The sequence below is a fragment of the Mauremys reevesii genome, linkage group 11 (assembly GCF_016161935.1).
Source record: "Mauremys reevesii isolate NIE-2019 linkage group 11, ASM1616193v1, whole genome shotgun sequence".
In the NCBI taxonomy this organism is placed as follows: domain Eukaryota; kingdom Metazoa; phylum Chordata; order Testudines; family Geoemydidae; genus Mauremys; species Mauremys reevesii.
The window spans coordinates 6,726,639-6,745,108 of record NC_052633.1 but is presented as its reverse complement, the minus strand read 5'-3'; positions in this window follow the sequence as shown (position 1 = coordinate 6,745,108).

Sequence of the window (18,470 nt, the reverse complement as noted above, 5' to 3'; positions counted from 1 at the left end):
TCCTCTCCGCCAGCCACCCTGCTATCCGCTCCTCTCCGCCAGCCACCCTGCTATCCGCTCCTCTCCATAGCCACCCTGCTATCCGCTCCTCTCCGCCAGCCACCCTGCTATCCGCTCCTCTCGCCAGCCACCCTGCTATCCGCTCTCAGCCACCTGCTATCGCTCCTCTCCGCAGCCACCTGCTATCCGCTCCTCTCCAGCCACCCTGCTATCCGCTCCTCTCCAGCCACCCTGCTATCCGCTCCTCTCCAGCCACCCTGCTATCCGCTCCTCTCCAGACACCCTGCTATCCGCTCCTCTCCGCCAGCCACCCTGCTATCCGCTCCTCTCCTAAAGCCACCCTGCTATCCGCTCCTCTCCGCCAGCCACCCTGCTATCCGCTCCTCTCCGCCAGCCACCCTGCTATCCGCTCCTCTCCGCCAGCCACCCTGCTATCCGCTCCTCTCCGCCAGCCACCCTGCTATCCGCTCCTCTCAGCCACCCACACTGCTATCCGCTCCTCTCCGCCAGCCACCCTGCTATCCTCCTCTCCGCCAGCCACCTGCTATCCGCTCCTCTCCGCTAGCCACCCTGCTATCCGCTCCTCTCCGCCAGCCACCCTGCTATCCGCTCCTCTCCGCCAGCCACCCTGCTATCCGCTCCTCTCCGCCAGCCACCCTGCTATCCGCTCCTCTCCGCCAGCCACCCTGCTATCCGCTCCTCTCCGCCAGCCACCTGCTATCCGCTCCTCTCCGCCAGCCACCCTGCTATCCGCTCTACTCCGGCAGCCACCTGCTATCCGCTCCTCTCCGCCAGCCACACTGCTATCCGCTCCTCTCCGCCAGCCACCCTGCTATACGCTCCTCCGCCAGCCACCCTGCTATCCGCTCCTCTCCATCACCCTGCTATCCGCTCCTCTCCAGCCACCCTGCTATCCGCTCCTCTCCAGCCACCTGCTATCCGCTCCGGTCCGCCAGCCACCCTGCTTTCCGCTCCTCTCCGCCAGCCACCCTGCTATCCGCTCCTCTCCGCCAGCCACCCTGCTATCCGCTCCCCTCCGCCAGCCACGCTGCTATCCGCTCCTCGGAGGTACCCACTCTCCTCTCCGCTCCTCTATCCCAGCCACCCTGCTATCCGCTCCTCTTTCCCAGCCACCCTTCTATCCGCTCCTCTCCGCCAGCAACCCTGCTATCCGCTCCTCGCCAGCCACCTGCTATCGCTCCTCTCCGCCAGCCACCCTGCTATCCGCTCCTCCGCCAGCCACCCTGCTATCCGCTCCTCTCCGCCAGCCACCCTGCTATCCGCTCCTCTCCAGCCACCTGCTATCCGCTCCTCCGCCAGCCACCCTGCTATCCGCTCCTCTCCGCCAGCCACCCTGCTATCCGCTCCTCTCCGCCAGCCACCTGCTATCCGCTCCTCTCCGCCAGCCACCCTGCTATCCGCTCCTCTCCATAGCCACCTGCTATCCGCTCCTCTCCGCCAGCCACCCTGCTATCCGCTCCTCTCCGCCAGCCACCCTGCTATCCGCTCCTCTCCAGCCACCCTGCTATCCGCTCCTCTACCAGCCACCCTGCTATCCGCTCCTCTCCGCCAGCCACCCTGCTATCCGCTGCTCTCCGCCAGCCACCCTGCTATCCGCTCCTCTCATACAGCCACCCTGCTATCCGCTCCTCTCCGCCAGCCACCTGCTATCCGCTCCTCTCCAGCCACCCTGCTATCCGCCTCTCTCCAGCCACCCTGCTATCCGCTCCTCTCTGTCAGCCACCCTGCTATCCGCTCCTCTCCGCCAGCCACACTGCTATCCGCTCCTCTGGGACACCCACCCTGCTATCCGCTCCTCTCCGCCAGCCACCCTGCTATCCGCTCCTCTCCGCCAGCCACCCTGCTATCCGCTCCACTCCAGCCACCCTGCTATCCGCTCCTCTCCGCCAGCCACCCTGCTATCCGCTCCTCTCCGCCAGCCACCCTGCTATCCGCTCCTCTCCGCCAGCCACCCTGCTATCCGCTCCTCTCCGCCAGCCACCCTGCTATCCGCTCCTCTCCGCCAGCCACCCTGCTATCCGCTCCTCTCCGCCAGCCACCCTGCTATCCGCTCCTCTCCGCCAGCCACTCCTCTATCCGCTCCTCTCCGCCAGCCACCCTGCTATCCGCTCCTCTCCTTCAGCCACCCTGCTATCCGCTCCTCTCCGCCAGCCACCCTGCTATCCGCTCCTCTCCGCCAGCCACCCTGCTATCCGCTGTCCTCCGCCAGCCACCCTGCTATCCGCTCCTCTCCGCCAGCCACCCTGCTATCCGCTCCTCTCCGCCAGCCACCCTGCTATCCCCTCCTCTCCGCCAGCCACCCTGCTATCCGCTCCTCTCCGCCAGCCACCCTGCTATCCGCTCCTCTCCGCCAGCCACCCTGCTATCCGCTCCTCTCCGCCAGCCACCCTGCTATCCGCTCCTCTCCGCCAGCCACCCTGCTATCCCCTCCTCTCCGCCAGCCACCCTGCTATCCGCTCCTCTCCGCCAGCCACCCTGCTATCCGCTCCTCTCTCCAGCCACCCCGCTATCCGCTCCTCTCCGCCAGCCACCCTGCTATCCGCTCCTCTCCGCCAGCCACCCTGCTATCCGCTCCTCTCCGCCAGCCACCCTGCTATCCGCTCCTCTCCGCCAGCCACCCTGCTATCCGCTCCTCTCCGCCAGCCAACCTGCTATCCTCTCCGCCAGCCACCCTGCTATCCGCTCCTCTCCGCCAGCCACCCTGCTATCCGCTCCTCTCCGCCAGCGACCCTGCTATCTGCTCCTCTCCGCCACCAACCCTGCTATGCGCTCCTCTCCGCCTGCCACCCTGCTATCCGCACATCTCCGCCAGCAACTCTGCTATCCGCTCCTCTCCGCCAGCCCTCCTGCTATCCGCTCCTATGCGCCAGCCATTCTGCTATCCGCTCCTCTCCGACAGCCACCCTGCTATCCGCTCCTCTCCGCCAGAAACACTTCTATCCTCTCCGCCAGCCACCCTGCTATCCGCTCCTCTCCGCCAGCCACCCTGCTATCCGCTCCTCTCCGCCAGCCACGCTGCTAGCCGCTCCTCTCCGCCAGCCACCCTGCTATCCGCTCCTCTAGCCAAGCCACCCTGCTATCCGCTCCTCTCCGCCAGCCACCCTGCTATCCGCTCCTCTCCGCCAGCCACCCTGCTATCCGCTCTTCTCCGCCAGCCACCTGCTATCCGCTCCTCTCCGCCAGCCACCCTGCTATCCGCTCCTCTCCGCCAGCCACCCTGCTATCCGCTCCTCTCCGCCAGCCACCCTGCTATCCGCTCCTCTCCGCCAGCCACCCTGCTATCCGCTCCTCTCCGCCAGCCACCCTGCTATCCGCTCCTCTCCGCCAGCCACCCTGCTATCCGCTCCTCCGCCAGCCACCCTGCTATCCGCTCCTCTCCGCCAGCCACCCTGCTATCCGCTCCTCTCCGCCAGCCACCCTGCTATCACCTCCGCTGCTAGAGCCACCCTGCTATCCGCTCCTCTCCGCCAGCCACCCTGCTATCCGCTCCTCTCCGCCAGCCACCCTGCTATCCGCTCCTCTCCGCCAGCCACCCTGCTATCCGCTCCTCTCCGCCAGCCACCCTGCTATCCGCTCCTCTCCGCCAGCCACCCTGCTATCCGCTCCTCTCCGCCAGCCACCCTGCTATCCGCTCCCCTCGCAAGCCACCCTGCTATCCGCTCCTCTCCGCCAGCCACCCTGCTATCCGCTCCTCCGCCAGCCGCCCTGCTATCCGCTCCTCTCCGCCAGCCACCCTGCTATCCGCTCCTCTCCGCCAGCCACCCTGCTATCCGCTCCTCTCCGCCAGCCACCCTGCTATCCGCTCCTCTCCGCCAGCCACTATGCTATCAGCTCCTCTCCGCCAGCCACCCTGCTATCCGCTCCTCTCCGCCAGCCACCCTGCTATCCGCTCCTCTCCGCCAGCCACCCTGCTATCCGCTCCTCTCCGCCAGCCACCCTGCTATCCGCTCCTCTCCGCCAGCCACCCTGCTATCCGCTCCTCTCCGCCAGCCACCCTGCTATCCGCTCCTCTCCGCCAGCCACCCTGCTATCCGCTCCTCTCCGCCAGCCACCCTGCTATCCGCTCCTCTCCGGCGGCCACCCTGCTATCCGCTCCTCTCCCCCGGCCACCCTGCTATCCGCTCCTCTCCGCCAGCCACCCTGCTATCCGCTCCTCTCCGCCAGCCACCCTGCTATCCGCTCCTCTCCGCCAGCCACCCTGCTATCCGCTCCTCTCCGCCAGCCACCCTGCTATCCGCTCCTCTCCGCCAGCCACCCTGCTATCCGCTCCTCTCCGCCAGCCACCCTGCTATCCGCTCCTCTCGCCAAGCCACCCTGCTATCCGCTCCTCTCCGCCAGCCACCCTGCTATCCGCTCCTCTCCGCCAGCCACCCTGCTATCCGCTCCTCTCCGCCAGCCACCCTGCTATCCGCTCCAATCCGCCAGCCACCCTGCTATCCGCTCCTCTCCGCCAGCCACCCTGCTATCCGCTCCTCTCCGCCAGCCACCCTGCTATCCGCTCCTCTCCGCCAGCCACCCTGCTATCCGCTCCTCTCCGCCAGCCACCCTGCTATCCGCTCCTCCGCCAGCCACCCTGCTATCCGCTCCTCTCCGCCAGCCACCCTGCTATCCTCCTCTCCGCCAGCCACCCTGCTATCCGCTCCTCTCCGCCAGCCACCCTGCTATCCGCTCCTCTCCGCCAGCCACCCTGCTATCCGCTCCTCTCCGCCAGCCATCCTGCTATCCGCTCCTCTCCGCCAGCCACCCTGCTATCCGCTCCTCTCCGCCAGCCACCCTGCTATCCGCTCCTCTCCGCCAGCCACCCTGCTATCCGCTCCTCGCCCGCCACCCTGCTATCCGCTCCTCTCCGCCAGCCACCCTGCTATCCGCTCCTCTCCGCCAGCCACCCTGCTATCCGCTCCTCTCCGCCAGCCACCCTGCTATCCGCTCCTCTCCGCCAGCCACCCTGCTATCCGCTCCTCTCCGCCAGCCACCCTGCTATCCGGGTCTCTCCGCCAGCCACCCTGCTATCCGCTCCTCTCCGCCAGCCACCCTGCTATCCGCTCCTCTCCGCCAGCCACCCTGCTATCCGCTCCTCTCCGCCAGCCACCCTGCTATCCGCTCCTCTCCGCCAGCCACCCTGCTATCCGCTCCTCTCCGCCAGCCACCCTGCTATCCGCTCCTCTCCGCCAGCCACCCTGCTATCCGCTCCTCTCCGCCAGCCACCCTGCTATCCGCTCCTCTCCGCCAGCCACCCTGCTATCCGCTCCTCTCCGCCAGCCACCCTGCTATCCGCTCCTCTCCGCCAGCCACCCTGCTATCCGCTCCTCTCCGCCAGCCACCCTGCTATCTCTCCTCCAGCCACCCTGCTATCCGCTCCTCTCCGCCAGCCACCTGCTATCCGCCTCTCCGCCAGCCACCCTGCTATCCGCTCCTCTCCGCCAGCCACCCTGCTATCCGCTCCTCTCCGCCAGCCACCCTGCTATCCGCTCCTCTCCGCCAGCCACCCTGCTATCCGCTCCTCTCCGCCAGCCACCCTGCTATCCGCTCCTCTCCGCCAGCCACCCTGCTATCCGCTCCTCTCCGCCAGCCACCCTGCTATCCGCTCCTCTCCGCCAGCCACCCTGCTATCCGCTCCATTCCGCCAGCCACCCTGCTATCCGCTCCTCTCCGCCAGCCACCCTGCTATCCGCTCCTCTCCGCCAGCCACCCTGCTATCCGCTCCTCTCCGCCAGCCACCCTGCTATCCGCTCCAGTCCGCCAGCCACCGTGCTATCCGCCTTCCTCCGCCAGCCACCCTGCTTTCCGCTCCTCTCCGCCAGCCACCCTGCTATCCGCTCCTCTCCGCCAGCCACCCTGCTATCCGCTCCTCTCCTCAGCCACCCTGCTATCCGCTCCTCTCCGCCAGCCACCCTGCTATCCGCTCCTCTCCGCCAGCCACCCTGCTATCCGCTCCTCTCCGCCAGCCACCCTGCTATCCGCTCCTCTCCGCCAGCCACCCTGCTATCCGCTCCTCTCCGCCAGCCACCCTGCTATCCGCTCCTCTCCGCCAGCCACCCTGCTATCCGCTCCTCTCCGCCAGCCACCCTGCTATCCGCTCCTCTCCGCCAGCCACCCTGCTATCCGCTCCTCTCCGCCAGCCACCCTGCTATCCGCTCCTCTCCGCCAGCCACCCTGCGATCCGCTCCTCTCCGCCAGCCACCCTGCTATCCGCTCCTCTACGCCAGCCACCCTGCTATCCGCTCCTCTCCGCCAGCCACCCTGCTATCCGCTCCTCTCCGCCAGCCACCAAGATATCCGCTCCTCCCCGCCAGCCACCCTGCTATCCGCTCCTCTTTCCCAGCCACCCTGCTATCCGCTCCTCTCCGCCAGCCACCCTGCTATCCGCTCCTCTCCGCCAGCCACCCTGCTATCCGCTCCTCTCCGCCAGCCACCTGCTATCCGCTCCTCTCCGCCAGCCACCCTGCTATCCGCTCCTCTCCGCCAGCCACCCTGCTATCCGCTCCTCTCCGCCAGCCACCCTGCTATCCGCTCCTCCGCCAGCCGCCCTGCTATCCGCTCCTCCGCCAGCCACCCTGCTATCCGCTCTCTCCGCCAGCCACCCTGCTATCCGCTCCTCTCCGCCAGCCACCCTGCTATCCGCTCCTCCGCCAGCCACCCTGCTATCCGCTCCTCTCCGCCAGCCACCCTGCTATCCGCTCCTCTCCGCCAGCCACCCTGCTATCCGCTCCTCTCCGCCAGCCACCCTGCTATCCGCTCCTCTCCGCCAGCCACCCTGCTATCCGCTCCTCTCCGCCAGCCACCCTGCTATCCGCTCCTCTCCGCCAGCCACCTGCTATCCGCTCCTCTCCGCCAGCCACCCTGCTATCCGCTCCTCTCCGCCAGCCACCCTGCTATCCGCTCCTCTCCGCCAGCCACCCTGCTATCCGCTCCTCTCCGCCAGCCACCCTGCTATCCGCTCCTCTCCGGCACCCACCCTGCTATCCGCTTCTCTCCGCCAACTACCCTTCTATCCGCCTCTCTCCGCCAGCCACCTTGCTATCCGCTCCTCTCCGCCAGCCACCCTGCTATCCGCTCCTCTCCGCCAGCCACCCTGCTATCCGCTCCTCTCCGCCAGCCACCCTGCTATCCGCTCCTCTCCGCCAGCCACCCTGCTATCAGCGCCTCTCCGCCAGCCACCCTGCTATCCGCTCATCTCCGCCAGACACCCTGCTATCCGCTACTCAACGCCACCCACCCTGCTATCCGCTACTCTCCGCCAGCCACCCTGCTATCCGCTCCTCCGCCAGCCACCCTGGTATCCGCTCGTCTCCGCCAGCCACCCTGCTATCCGCCGCTCTCCGCCAGCCACCCTGCTATCCGCTCCTCTCCGCCAGCCACCCTGCTATCCGCTCCTCTCTCCGCCAGCCACCCTGCTATCCGCTCCTCTCCGCCAGCCACCCTGCTATCCGCTCCTCTCCGCCAGCCACCCTGCTATCCGCTCCTCTCCGCCAGCCACCCTGCTATCCGCTCCTCCGCCAGCCACCTGCTATCCGCTCCTCTCCGCCAGCCACCCTGCTATCCGCTCCTCTCCGCCAGCCACCCTGCTATCCACTACCTTCCGCCAGCCACCCTGCTATCCGCTCCTCTCCGCCAGCCACCCTGCTATCCGCTCCTCTCCGCCAGCCACCCTGCTATCCGCTCCTCTCCGCCAGCCACCCTGCTATCCGCTCCTCTCCGCCAGCCACCCTGCTATCCGCTCCTCTCCGCCAGCCACCCTGCTATCCGCTCCTCTCCGCCAGCCACCCTGCTATCCCCTCCTCTCCGCCAGCCACCCTGCTATCCGCTCCTCTCCGCCAGCCACCCTGCTATCCGCTCCTCTCCGCCAGCCACCCTGCTATCCGCTCCTCTCCGCCAGCCACCCTGCTATCCGCCCTTCTCCGCCAGCCACCCTGCTATCCGCTCCTCTCCGCCAGCCACCCTGCTATCCGCTCCTCTCCGCCAGCCACCCTGCTATCCGCTCCTCTCCGCCAGCCACCCTGCTATCCGCTCCTCTCCGCCAGCCACCCTGCTATCCGCTCCTCTCCGCCAGCCACCCTGCTATCCGCTCCTCTCCGCCAGCCACCCTGCTATCCGCTCCTCTCCGCCAGCCACCCTGCTATCCAGTCCTCTCCGCCAGCCACCCTGCTATCCGCTCCTCTCCGCCAGCCACCCTGCTATCCGCTCCTCTCCGCCAGCCACCCTGCTATCCGCTCCTCTCCGCCAGCCACCCTGCTATCCGCTCTCCGCCAGCCACCCTGCTATCCGCTCCTCTCCGCCAGCCACCCTGCTATCCGCTCCTCTCCGCCAGCCACCCTGCTATCCGCTCCTCTCCGCCAGCCACCCTGCTATCCGCTCCTCTCCGCCAGCCACCCTGCTATCCGCTCCTCTCCGCCAGCCACCCTGCTATCCGCCCCTCCCTGCCAGCCACCCTGCTATCCGCTCCTCTCCGCCAGCCACCCTGCTATCCGCTCCTCTCCGCCAGCCACCTGCTATCCGCTCCTCTCCGCCAGCCCCCCTGCTATCCGCTCCTCTCCGCCAGCCACCCTGCTATCCGCTCTGATCCGCCAGCCACCCTGCTATCCGCTCTCCTCCGCCAGCCACCCTGCTATCCGCTCCTCTCCGCCAGCCACCCTGCTATCCGCTCCTCTCCGCCAGCCACCCTGCTATCCGCTCCTCTCCGCCAGCCACCCTGCTATCCGCTCCTCGCCGCCAGCCACCCTGCTATCCGCTCCTCTCCGCCAGCCACCCTGCTATCCGCTCCTCTCCGCCAGCCACCCTGCTATCCGCTCCTCTCCGCCAGCCACCCTGCTATCCTTTCCTCTCCGCCAGCCACCCTGCTATCCGCTCCTCTCCGCCAGCCACCCTGCTATCCGCTCCTCTCCGCCAGCCACCCTGCTATCCGCTCCTCTCCGCCAGCCACCCTGCTATCCGCTCCTCTCCGCCAGCCACCCTGCTATCCGCTCCTCTCCGCCAGCCACCCTGCTATCCGCTCCTCTCCGCCAGCCACCCTGCTATCCGCTCCTCTCCGCCAGCCACCCTGCTATCCGCTCCTCTCCGCTAGCCACCCTGCTATCCGCTCCTCTCCGCCAGCCACCCTGCTATCCGCTCCTCTCCGCCAGCCACCCTGCTATCCGCTCCTCTCCGCCAGCCACCCTGCTATCCGCTCCTCTCCGCCAGCCACCCTGCTATCAGCTCCTCTCCGCCAGCCACTCTGCTATCCGCTCCTCTCCGCCAGCCACCCTCCTATCCGCTCCGCCAGCCACCCTGCTATCCGCTCCTCTCCGCCAGACACCCTGCTATCCGCTCTCCTCCGCCAGCCACCCTGCTATCCGCTCCTCTCCGCCAGCCACCCTGCTATCCGCTCCTCTCCGCCAGCCACCCTGCTATCCGCTCCTCTCCGCCAGCCACCCTGCTATCCGCTCCTCTCCGCCAGCCACCCTGCTATCCGCTCCTTTCCGCCAGCAACCCTGCTATCCGCTCTCCTCCGCCAGCCACCCTGCTATCCGCTCCTCTCCGCCAGCCACCCTGCTATCCGCTCCTCTCCGCCAGCCACCCTGCTATCCGCTCCTCTCCGCCAGCCACCCTGCTATCCGCTCCTCTCCGCCAGCCACCCTGCTATCCGCTCCTCTCCGCCAGCCACCCTGCTATCCGCTCCTCTCCGCCAGCCACCCTGCTATCCGCTCCTCTCCGCCAGCCACCCTGCTATCCGCTCCTCTCCGCCAGCCACCCTGCTATCCGCTCCTCTCCGCCAGCCACCCTGCTATCCGCTCCTCTCCGCCAGCCACCCTGCTATCCGCTCCTCTCCGCCAGCCACCCTGCTATCCCCTCCTCTCCGCCAGCCACCCTGCTATCCGCTCCTCTCCGCCAGCCACCCTGCTATCCGCTCCTCTCCGCCAGCCACCCTGCTATCCGGTCCTCTCCGCCAGCCACCCTGCTATCCGCTCCTCTCCGCCAGCCACCCTGCTATCCGCTCCTCCGCGGCAGCCACCCTGCTGTCCGCGCCTCCGCCAGCCACCCTGCTATCCGCTCCTCTGTGCCAGCCACCGTGCTATCCGCTCCTCTCCGCCAGCCACCCTGCTATCCGCTCCTCTCCGCCAGCCACCCTGCTATCCGCTCCTCTCCGCCAGCCACCCTGCTATCCGCTCTTCTCCGCCAGCCACCCTGCTATCCGCTCCTCTCCGCCAGCCACCCTGCTATCCGCTCCTCTCCGCCAGCCACCCTGCTATCCGCTCCTCTCCGCCAGCCACCCTGCTATCCGCTCCTCTCCGCCAGCCACCCTGCTATCCGCTCCTCTCCGCCAGCCACCCTGCTATCCGCTCCTCTCCGCCAGCCACCCTGCTATCCGGGTCTCTCCGCCAGCCACCCTGCTATCCGGGTCTCTCCGCCAGCCACCCTGCTATCCGCTCCTCTCCGCCAGCCACCCTGCTATCCGCTCCTCTCCGCCAGCCACCCTGCTATCCGCTCCTCTCCGCCAGCCACCCTGCTATCCGCTCCTCCGCCAGCCACCCTGCTATCCGCTCCTCTCCGCCAGCCACCCTGCTATCCGCTCCTCTCCGCCAGCCACCCTGCTATCCGCTCCTCTCCGCCAGCCACCCTGCTATCCGCTCCTCTCCGCCAGCCACCCTGCTATCCGCTCCTCTCCGCCAGCCACCCTGCTATCCGCTCCTCTCCGCCAGCCACCCTGCTATCCGCTCCTCTCCGCCAGCCACCCTGCTATCCGCTCCTCTCCGCCAGCCACCCTGCTATCCGCTCCATTCCGCCAGCCACCCTGCTATCCGCTCCTCTCCGCCAGCCACCCTGCTATCCGCTCCTCTCCGCCAGCCACCCTGCTATCCGGCTCCTCTCTCCGCCAGCCACCCTGCTATCCGCTCCTCTCCGCCAGCCACCCTGCTATCCGCTCCCCTCCGCCAGCCACCCTGCTATCCGCTCCTCGCCAGCCACCCTGCTATCCGCTCTCCGCCAGCCACCCTGCTATCCGCTCCTCTCCGCCAGCCACCCTGCTATCCGCCTCCTCTCCAGCCACCCTGCTATCCGCTCCTCTCCGCCAGCCACCCTGCTATCCGCTCCTCTCCGCCAGCCACCCTGCTATCCGCTCCTCTCCGCCAGCCACCCTGCTATCCGGTCCTCTCCGCCAGCCACCCTGCTATCCGCTCCTCTCCGCCAGCCACCCTGCTATCCGCTCCTCTCCGCCAGCCACCCTGCTATCCGCTCCTCTCCGCCAGCCACCCTGCTATCCGCTCCTCTCCGCCAGCCACCCTGCTATCCGCTCCTCTCCGCCAGCCACCCTGCTATCCGCTCCTCTCCGCCAGCCACCCTGCTATCCGCTCGTCTCCGCCAGCCACCCTGCTATCCGCTCGTCTCCGCCAGCCACCCTGCTATCCGCTCGTCTCCGCCAGCCACCCTGCTATCCGCTCCTCTCCGCCAGCCACCCTGCTATCCGCTCCTCTCCGCCAGCCACCCTGCTATCCGCCCCGCCGCCAGCCACCCTGCTATCCGCTCCTCTCCGCCAGCCACCCTGCTATCCGCTCCTCTCCGCCAGCCACCCTGCTATCCGCTCCTACCCGCCAGCAACCTGCTATCCGCTCCTCTCCGCCAGCCACCCTGCTATCCGCTTCTCTCCGCCAGACACCTGCTATCTGCTCCTCCGCCACCCACCCTGCTATCCGCTCCTCTCCGCCAGCCACCCTGCTATCCGCTCCTCTCCGCCAGCCACCCTGCTATCCGCTCCTGTCCGCCAGCCACCCTGCTATCCGCGCCTCTCCGCCAGCCACCCTGCTATCCGCTCCTCTCCGCCAGCCACCCTGCTATCCGCTCCTCTCCGCCAGCCACCCTGCTATCCGCTCCTCTCCGCCAGCCACCCTGCTATCCGCTCCCATCCGCCAGCCACCCTGCTATCCGCCAGCCACCCTGCTATCCGCTCCTCTCCGCCAGCCACCCTGCTATCCGCTCCTCTCCGCCAGCCACCAGGCTATCCGCCTCCTCCGCCAGCCACCCTGCTATCCGCCTCTCCGCCAGCCACCCTTCTATCCGCTCCTCTCCGCCAGCCACCCTGCTATCCGCTCCTCCTAGCCACCCACCCTGCTATCCGCTCCTCACTTCCAGCCACCCTGCTATCCGCTCCTCTCCGCCAGCCACCCTGCTATCCGCTCCTCTCCGCCAGCCACCCTGCTATCCCCTCCTCTCCGCCAGCCACCCTGCTATCCGCTCCTCTCCGCCAGCCACCCTGCTATCCGCTCCTCTCCGCCAGCCACCCTGCTATCCGCTCCTCTCCGCCAGCCACCCTGCTATACTCTCCTCTCCGCCAGCCACCCTGCTATCCGCTCCTCTCCGCCAGCCACCCTGCTATCCGCACCCCTCCGCCAGCCACCCTGCTATCCGCTCCTCTCCGCCAGCCACCCTGCTATCCGCTCCTCTCCGCCAGCCACCCTGCTATCCGCTCCTCTCCGCCAGCCACCCTGCTATCCGCTCCTCTCCGCCAGCCACCCTGCTATCCGCTCCTCTCCGCCAGCCACCCTGCTATCCGCTCCTCTCCGCCAGCCACCCTGCTCTCCGCCAGCCACCCTGCTATCCGCTCCTCTCCGCCAGCCACCCTGCTATCCGCCTCCTCCGCCAGCCACCCTGCTATCCGCTCCTCTCCGCCAGCCACCTGCTATCCGCTCCTCTCCGCCAGCCACCCTGCTATCCGCTCCTCTCCGCCAGCCACCCTGCTATCCGCTCCTCTCCCCCAGCCACCCTGCTATCCGCTCCTCTCCGCCAGCCACCCTGCTATCCGCTCCTCTCCGCCAGCCACCCTGCTATCCGCGCCTCTCCGCCAGCCACCCTGCTATCCGCTCCTCTCCGCCAGCCACCCTGCTATCCGCTCCTCTCCGCCAGCCACCCTGCTATCCGCCCCTCTCCGCCAGCCACCCTGCTATCCGCTCCTCTCCAGCCACCCTGCTATCCGCTCCTCTCCGCCAGCCACCCTGCTATCCGCTCCTCTCCGCCAGCCACCCTGCTATCCGCTCCTCTCCGCCAGCCACCCTGCTATCCGCTCCTCTCCGCCAGCCACCCTGCTATCCGCTCTTCTCCGCCAGACACCCTGCTATCCGCTCTCCTCCGCCAGCCACCCTGCTATCCGCTCCTCTCCGCCAGCCACCCTGCTATCCGCTCCTCTCCGCCAGCCACCCTGCTATCCGCTCCTCTCCGCCAGCCACCCTGCTATCCGCTCCTCTCCGCCAGCCACCCTGCTATCCGCTCCTCTCCGCCAGCCACCCTGCTATCCGCTCCTCCGCCAGCCACCCTGCTATCCGCTCCTCTCCGCCAGCCACCCTGCTATCCGCTCCTCTCCGCCAGCCACCCTGCTATCCGCTCCTCTCCGCCAGCCACCCTGCTATCCGCTCCTCTCCGCCAGCCACCCTGCTATCTTCTCCTCTCCGCCAGCCACCCTGCTATCCGCTCCTCTCCGCCAGCCACCCTGCTATCCGCTCCTCTCCGCCAGCCACCCTGCTATCCGCTCCTCTCCGCCAGCCACCCTGCTATCCGCTCCTCTCCGCCAGCCACCCTGCTATCCGCTCCTCTCCGCCAGCCACCCTGCTATCCGCTCCTCTCCGCCAGCCACCCTGCTATCCGCTCCTCTCCGCCAGCCACCCTGCTATCCGCTCCTCTCCGCCAGCCACCCTGCTATCCGTCCCTCTCCGCCAGCCACCCTGCTATCCGCTCCTCTCCGCCAGCCACCCTGCTATCCGCTCCTCTCCGCCAGCCACCCTGCTATCCGCTCCTCTCCGCCAGCCACCCTGCTATCCGCTCCTCTCCGCCAGCCACCCTGCTATCCTCTTCTCTCCGCCAGCCACCCTGCTATCCGCTCCTCTCCGCCAGCCACCCTGCTATCCGCTCCTCTCCGCCAGCCACCCTGCTATCCTCTCCTCTCCGCCAGCCACCCTGCTATCCGCTCCTCTCCGCCAGCCACCCTGCTATCCGCTCCTCTCCGCCAGCCACCCTGCTATCCGCTCCTCTCCGCCAGCCACCCTGCTATCCGCTCCTCTCCGCCAGCCACCCTGCTATCCGCTCCTCTCCGCCAGCCACCCTGCTATCCGCGCCACTCGCCAAGCCTCTCCACTATCTACTCTATTCGCCATGCCTCACTGCTCTCCAACCCTCTGTGCAAGCCACTCACCAAGTTGTCTTCCAGCCTCCCCCCACTTTACACAGTTCTCAGTGATCTCAGCTCTTTAGTGACTTCAGCTCTCAGTGAATTTAGCTGTTAGCGAGGGAGCCTCAGCACTAGTGCAGCACTAGCGCAAAATAGGCCTAAGGCTGAAAGCAAGTATCAGTCACTTTAGCTCAGTAGTCACAATTCACTCTACTATGGCATGCTGGAGAGAAGAGGAGTAAAAGTCGTGTTTAGGGCTCTCAGAAGGGGCCCATGATACCAGACACAAATATCTATCCTCAGCCTCTCTCAATTCATTGTCTGGGGGAAGGGGGGTTGGAACCCATGTCCCTTGCCTATCGAGTGCTACTTAGTTGAGGGCGAGCCCCTCCATCATACAATGCCAAGTACAGTCCCATAGTTCTCCTGCAGGACGTCCCTGTAGAGGGCTCTCTGAGCGGGGTCCAGCAGAGCCCCCTGCCCCGTTGGGAAATACACAGCCACCTCCTCCAAGCTCACCGGCCCCTGAAATAACAGGTGCCCCCCACTCAGTGCCTGCTGCCCCAGCCACAGCCCCACCATTCATGGGGGAAGAAGCACAGTAGGATGGGTCTGGGAGGGACAGAGGAGCAGAATCCCACCCCACCCTGGCCAGGAGGCTGCAGGGAACAGAGAGAAGGGGAGAGCTCCTTGTCCCTCTGTGACGTTATTGATATAAATTGGGACCATATAGAACATGGGTTGCAACCAAGGTCCTGTAGTGGCACCAAATCTTAGGTAAAGGGGGTCATATAAGGCGTCTAAGACCAGGTTATGGGTTGCTGGTTGTGATTATGCTGTCTGTGTGCATGTATCACTTTTAGTTGAAGTTATGTATATTGGCTCTATACTGTCTGTATTTCAAGTTGGTGATGTGCTTCTGGGTGATATCCCAGACAAGCTGGTGTTAGATCTGCTTAGCCTGCTTGATGGCCCATTAAGGACCATCAGCTACACAACTGACCCATGGAGAGAAGGCAGACACGCCTTGTGACTCAGCTGAACAACAGTAAACAATGTTTAGGAAGCTCAGGCCCTCTGGTGCAGGGGCTGAGCGGAAATACAGTACGCGGAGCTCAGGCCCTTTGTGGCAGGGGCTGAGCGGCAAATAAACAGGTCAGAGAGCCCAGGCCCTTTGTGGCAGGGGCTGAGCAGCAAACAAACTGTAGCTCTATAGGCCCAGGTCCCTAGACCGGAGCGTTGGGTGAGGGGAAAACTGCCACCCGTGCGTGGGGTGGCAGGGGGGACACAGGCCCACCCACTCCACTGTGTCCCAGCCCGGGGCCCTAGGCAGCAGCTATCACCGCCGCTGGTCAGTGGGGTCCAGACCGCAACACACGGACATGGGCTCGTCTGCGTCTGCAGCCTGACAGGGGTCGGCTACCCCCGGGCTACTCCCACCTCCCCCCTCAGGGCCTACCTCGGCCGTGGCATCGGTCCCAGGCCAGTCCACCAGCACGGGCTCCTCGGGACCAGGGCTTGGTGGCAGGTCCGGCAGCTCCTCGGGGAAGTCCGGCCAGGCGGGCTCGGGCGGCTCCTCCGGGTAACAGCAGGGGCGGGGAGGCTCCGGCGGCTCCTCCTCGTAGCGGGCGCGGGGAAGCTCCGGCCAGTCCGGGCAGCTGCCTCGGGCCCTGGAGGGTTCCCAGTCAGGAGCTCCCGCCGGCACGTCTGCTCCCGGCGGCGGCTGGGCCCTGACTGAGCGCTGGCGGCCGGCTTTTCTACTTCCTGTCCCGCCCCTTGACTTCCGGGGGGCGGGGACTGGTGGTGGTGGCTCCGCCCACTTGGGTGCCTGCGAGGGCGCTCCCTCTGCTGGGCAGGAGGGGAGCCACCCCCACTCACTACACTCTCCCTGCCCCTCCCCTCTCCCAGGCAAGTCAGTCTGCCCCGGGGGGGCTGCAGGGCAAGGCTGGGTGCCCGGCCCCTCCCTCCCCACTGATTGCTCCAGCTGCCCCTTCCAGGCTCCCCCCTCTCCCTCCTGCATGAGGAGCCGCTCACTGTCCTGCATTCCCGGGGGCGTTTCCTCCCCAGTAGCTACAGCCACTGATAACGGGGGGAGCCTGGGGGCGCTGGGGCAGCAGCTCTGCGCCACGCAGACACTCAGGGGCAGAGCAGGAGCCATTGCTGCAGAGTCACTTTCCAGCCTGGCCCCAGCACTTGTTGAACTGGAGCGAGACTCTAGGCCAGGGGTCAGCAACCTACGGCACGCGAGCCAATTTTTGATGGCCCCTTGCCGCCACTCTGGGGTTCCCGCTGCTGGCCCCTGCCGCAGCCCCACTCAGCACCCGCTGATGGCCTGGGGGAAGGAACCTCAGGCTGGCAGGGGGCTGAGACCCCAGCTGGCAGGAGCCGGCGGCTGAAACCCCAGAACGGGGGCGAGCTGAGCCCATCTCTGCCAGAACGGCAGAGTACAGATGTGTACATCTCTGTGTACAGATGTGGTCTCCTCACCTCAAAAAAGATATTCTAGCACTAGAAAGAGCAACTAAAATGATTAGGGGTTTAGAGAGGGTCCCATATGAGGAAAGATTAAAGAGGCTAGGACTCTTCAGTTTGGAAAAGAGGAGACTAAGGGGGAAATGATAGAGGTATATAAAATCATGAGTGATGTTGAGAAAGTGGATAAGGAAAAGTTATTTACTTATTCCCATAATACAAGAACTAGGGGTCACCAAATGAAATTAATAGGCAGCAGGTTTAAAACAAATAAAAGGAAGTTCATCTTCACGCAGCGCAGTCAACTTGTGGAACTCCTTACCTGAGGAGGTTGTGAAGGCTAGGACTATAACAGTGTTTAAAAGGGGACTGGATAAATTCATGGTGGCTAAGTCCATAAATGGCTATTAGCCAGGATGGGTAAGAATGGTGTCCCTAGCCTCTGTTCGTCAGAGGATGGAGATGGATGGCAGGAGATCCTTGATCGCCTGTTAGGTTCACTTATGTTCTTAACGGTTGAGAGACGCAGAAGTGAAATCGCAGAAAACATTAAGGAAAAGCAGACGACTGCATTGAAAGACACAGCAGTGTTTAGTGTGGCAGTTGATGAGAGCGTGGATATAAACGACGTTCCACGTTTGGCAGTTGTGCTTCCGATGAAATCCAAGAGGAACTTTGTTGCCTAAAACCCCTGTGTGGAGTGGCACAACAAAGGGGGAAGATATACTGGAAAGTTTTGAAAGAACGAGGAGTTGACATCAGAAAAATATTCTGTGTGACAACAGATGGTGCTCCTGCCATGGTCGGAAAACAGAAGGGATTTGTAAAGTTACTTGAAGATCAAATTGGCCGTCGGACAGTCAAATTTCACTGTATCATCCATCAAGAAAACCTGTGTGCTAAAATTTCTAATTCAGAACTTAATAATGTGACGAATACAGTGGTGTGAATTGTGAATTTCTTGTTGCTCAATCTGCTTTGACTCACAGACAATTTCAAGCACTGCTAGAAGAGATGGTCAGTGCTTATAAGGAATTCCCACTTCACAGCAACATTCAGTGGCTAAGTCGTGGCAAGGTTTTGGTGGGCTGTGTAAACTGTTTTAATGCAATCAAGGCCTTTTTGTCAGAAAAAGAACAAAACTACCCCGAACTGGATGACAAATGGCTGCGTAAGCTCATGTTTCTAACTGATATCACCGCTCACCTAAACGAAGCCAACCTCTGTCTCCAGGGTGCAGGGCAAACAATTCTGGATCTTTATGAAGCCTGGAAAGCATTTGTTGTGAAACTAGCAGTTTTTTCCAAGGATATTCAAACTTCTACTTTCCGCTACTTCCAACTCATAAAAGAGCTATTGACACGTTGCACTGTCAGTGTCAATGAGATTGGAAAGTACATGCAAGAATTGGAATCAGAATTTTCTGACCGATTTCAAGCGATTTGGCCCAATGCTTTCTTTTCTAATTAAATCTGAAAAGTTCAACGAAAGAGACTTGCATTTGTCTGTATTTCAGTGGATGGGTGCTGAAGATTTCAAAATGCAGCTCATTCAGTTAAAAAGCTCAGAATTGTGGACATCAAAGTTTGTGGATCTGGGGAGTGCACTTGAAGCTACCGAGAGAGATCATGGGGCCTCTATTCTGACCTGCTGGACGTCACTGCCTGTGAAATTTAACTGTTTGAAGAAAATTGCGTTTGCAATGCTTTCAGCATTTGGATCCACGTACCTGTGTGAACAGGTATTTTCACACATGAAATCTGTCCTCTGTCCCCCTCAGAGCCGGTTAACAAGTGATCACTCAGAAGCCTGTGCGCAGCTTAAAGTATCCAAATCCGTGCCAGACATT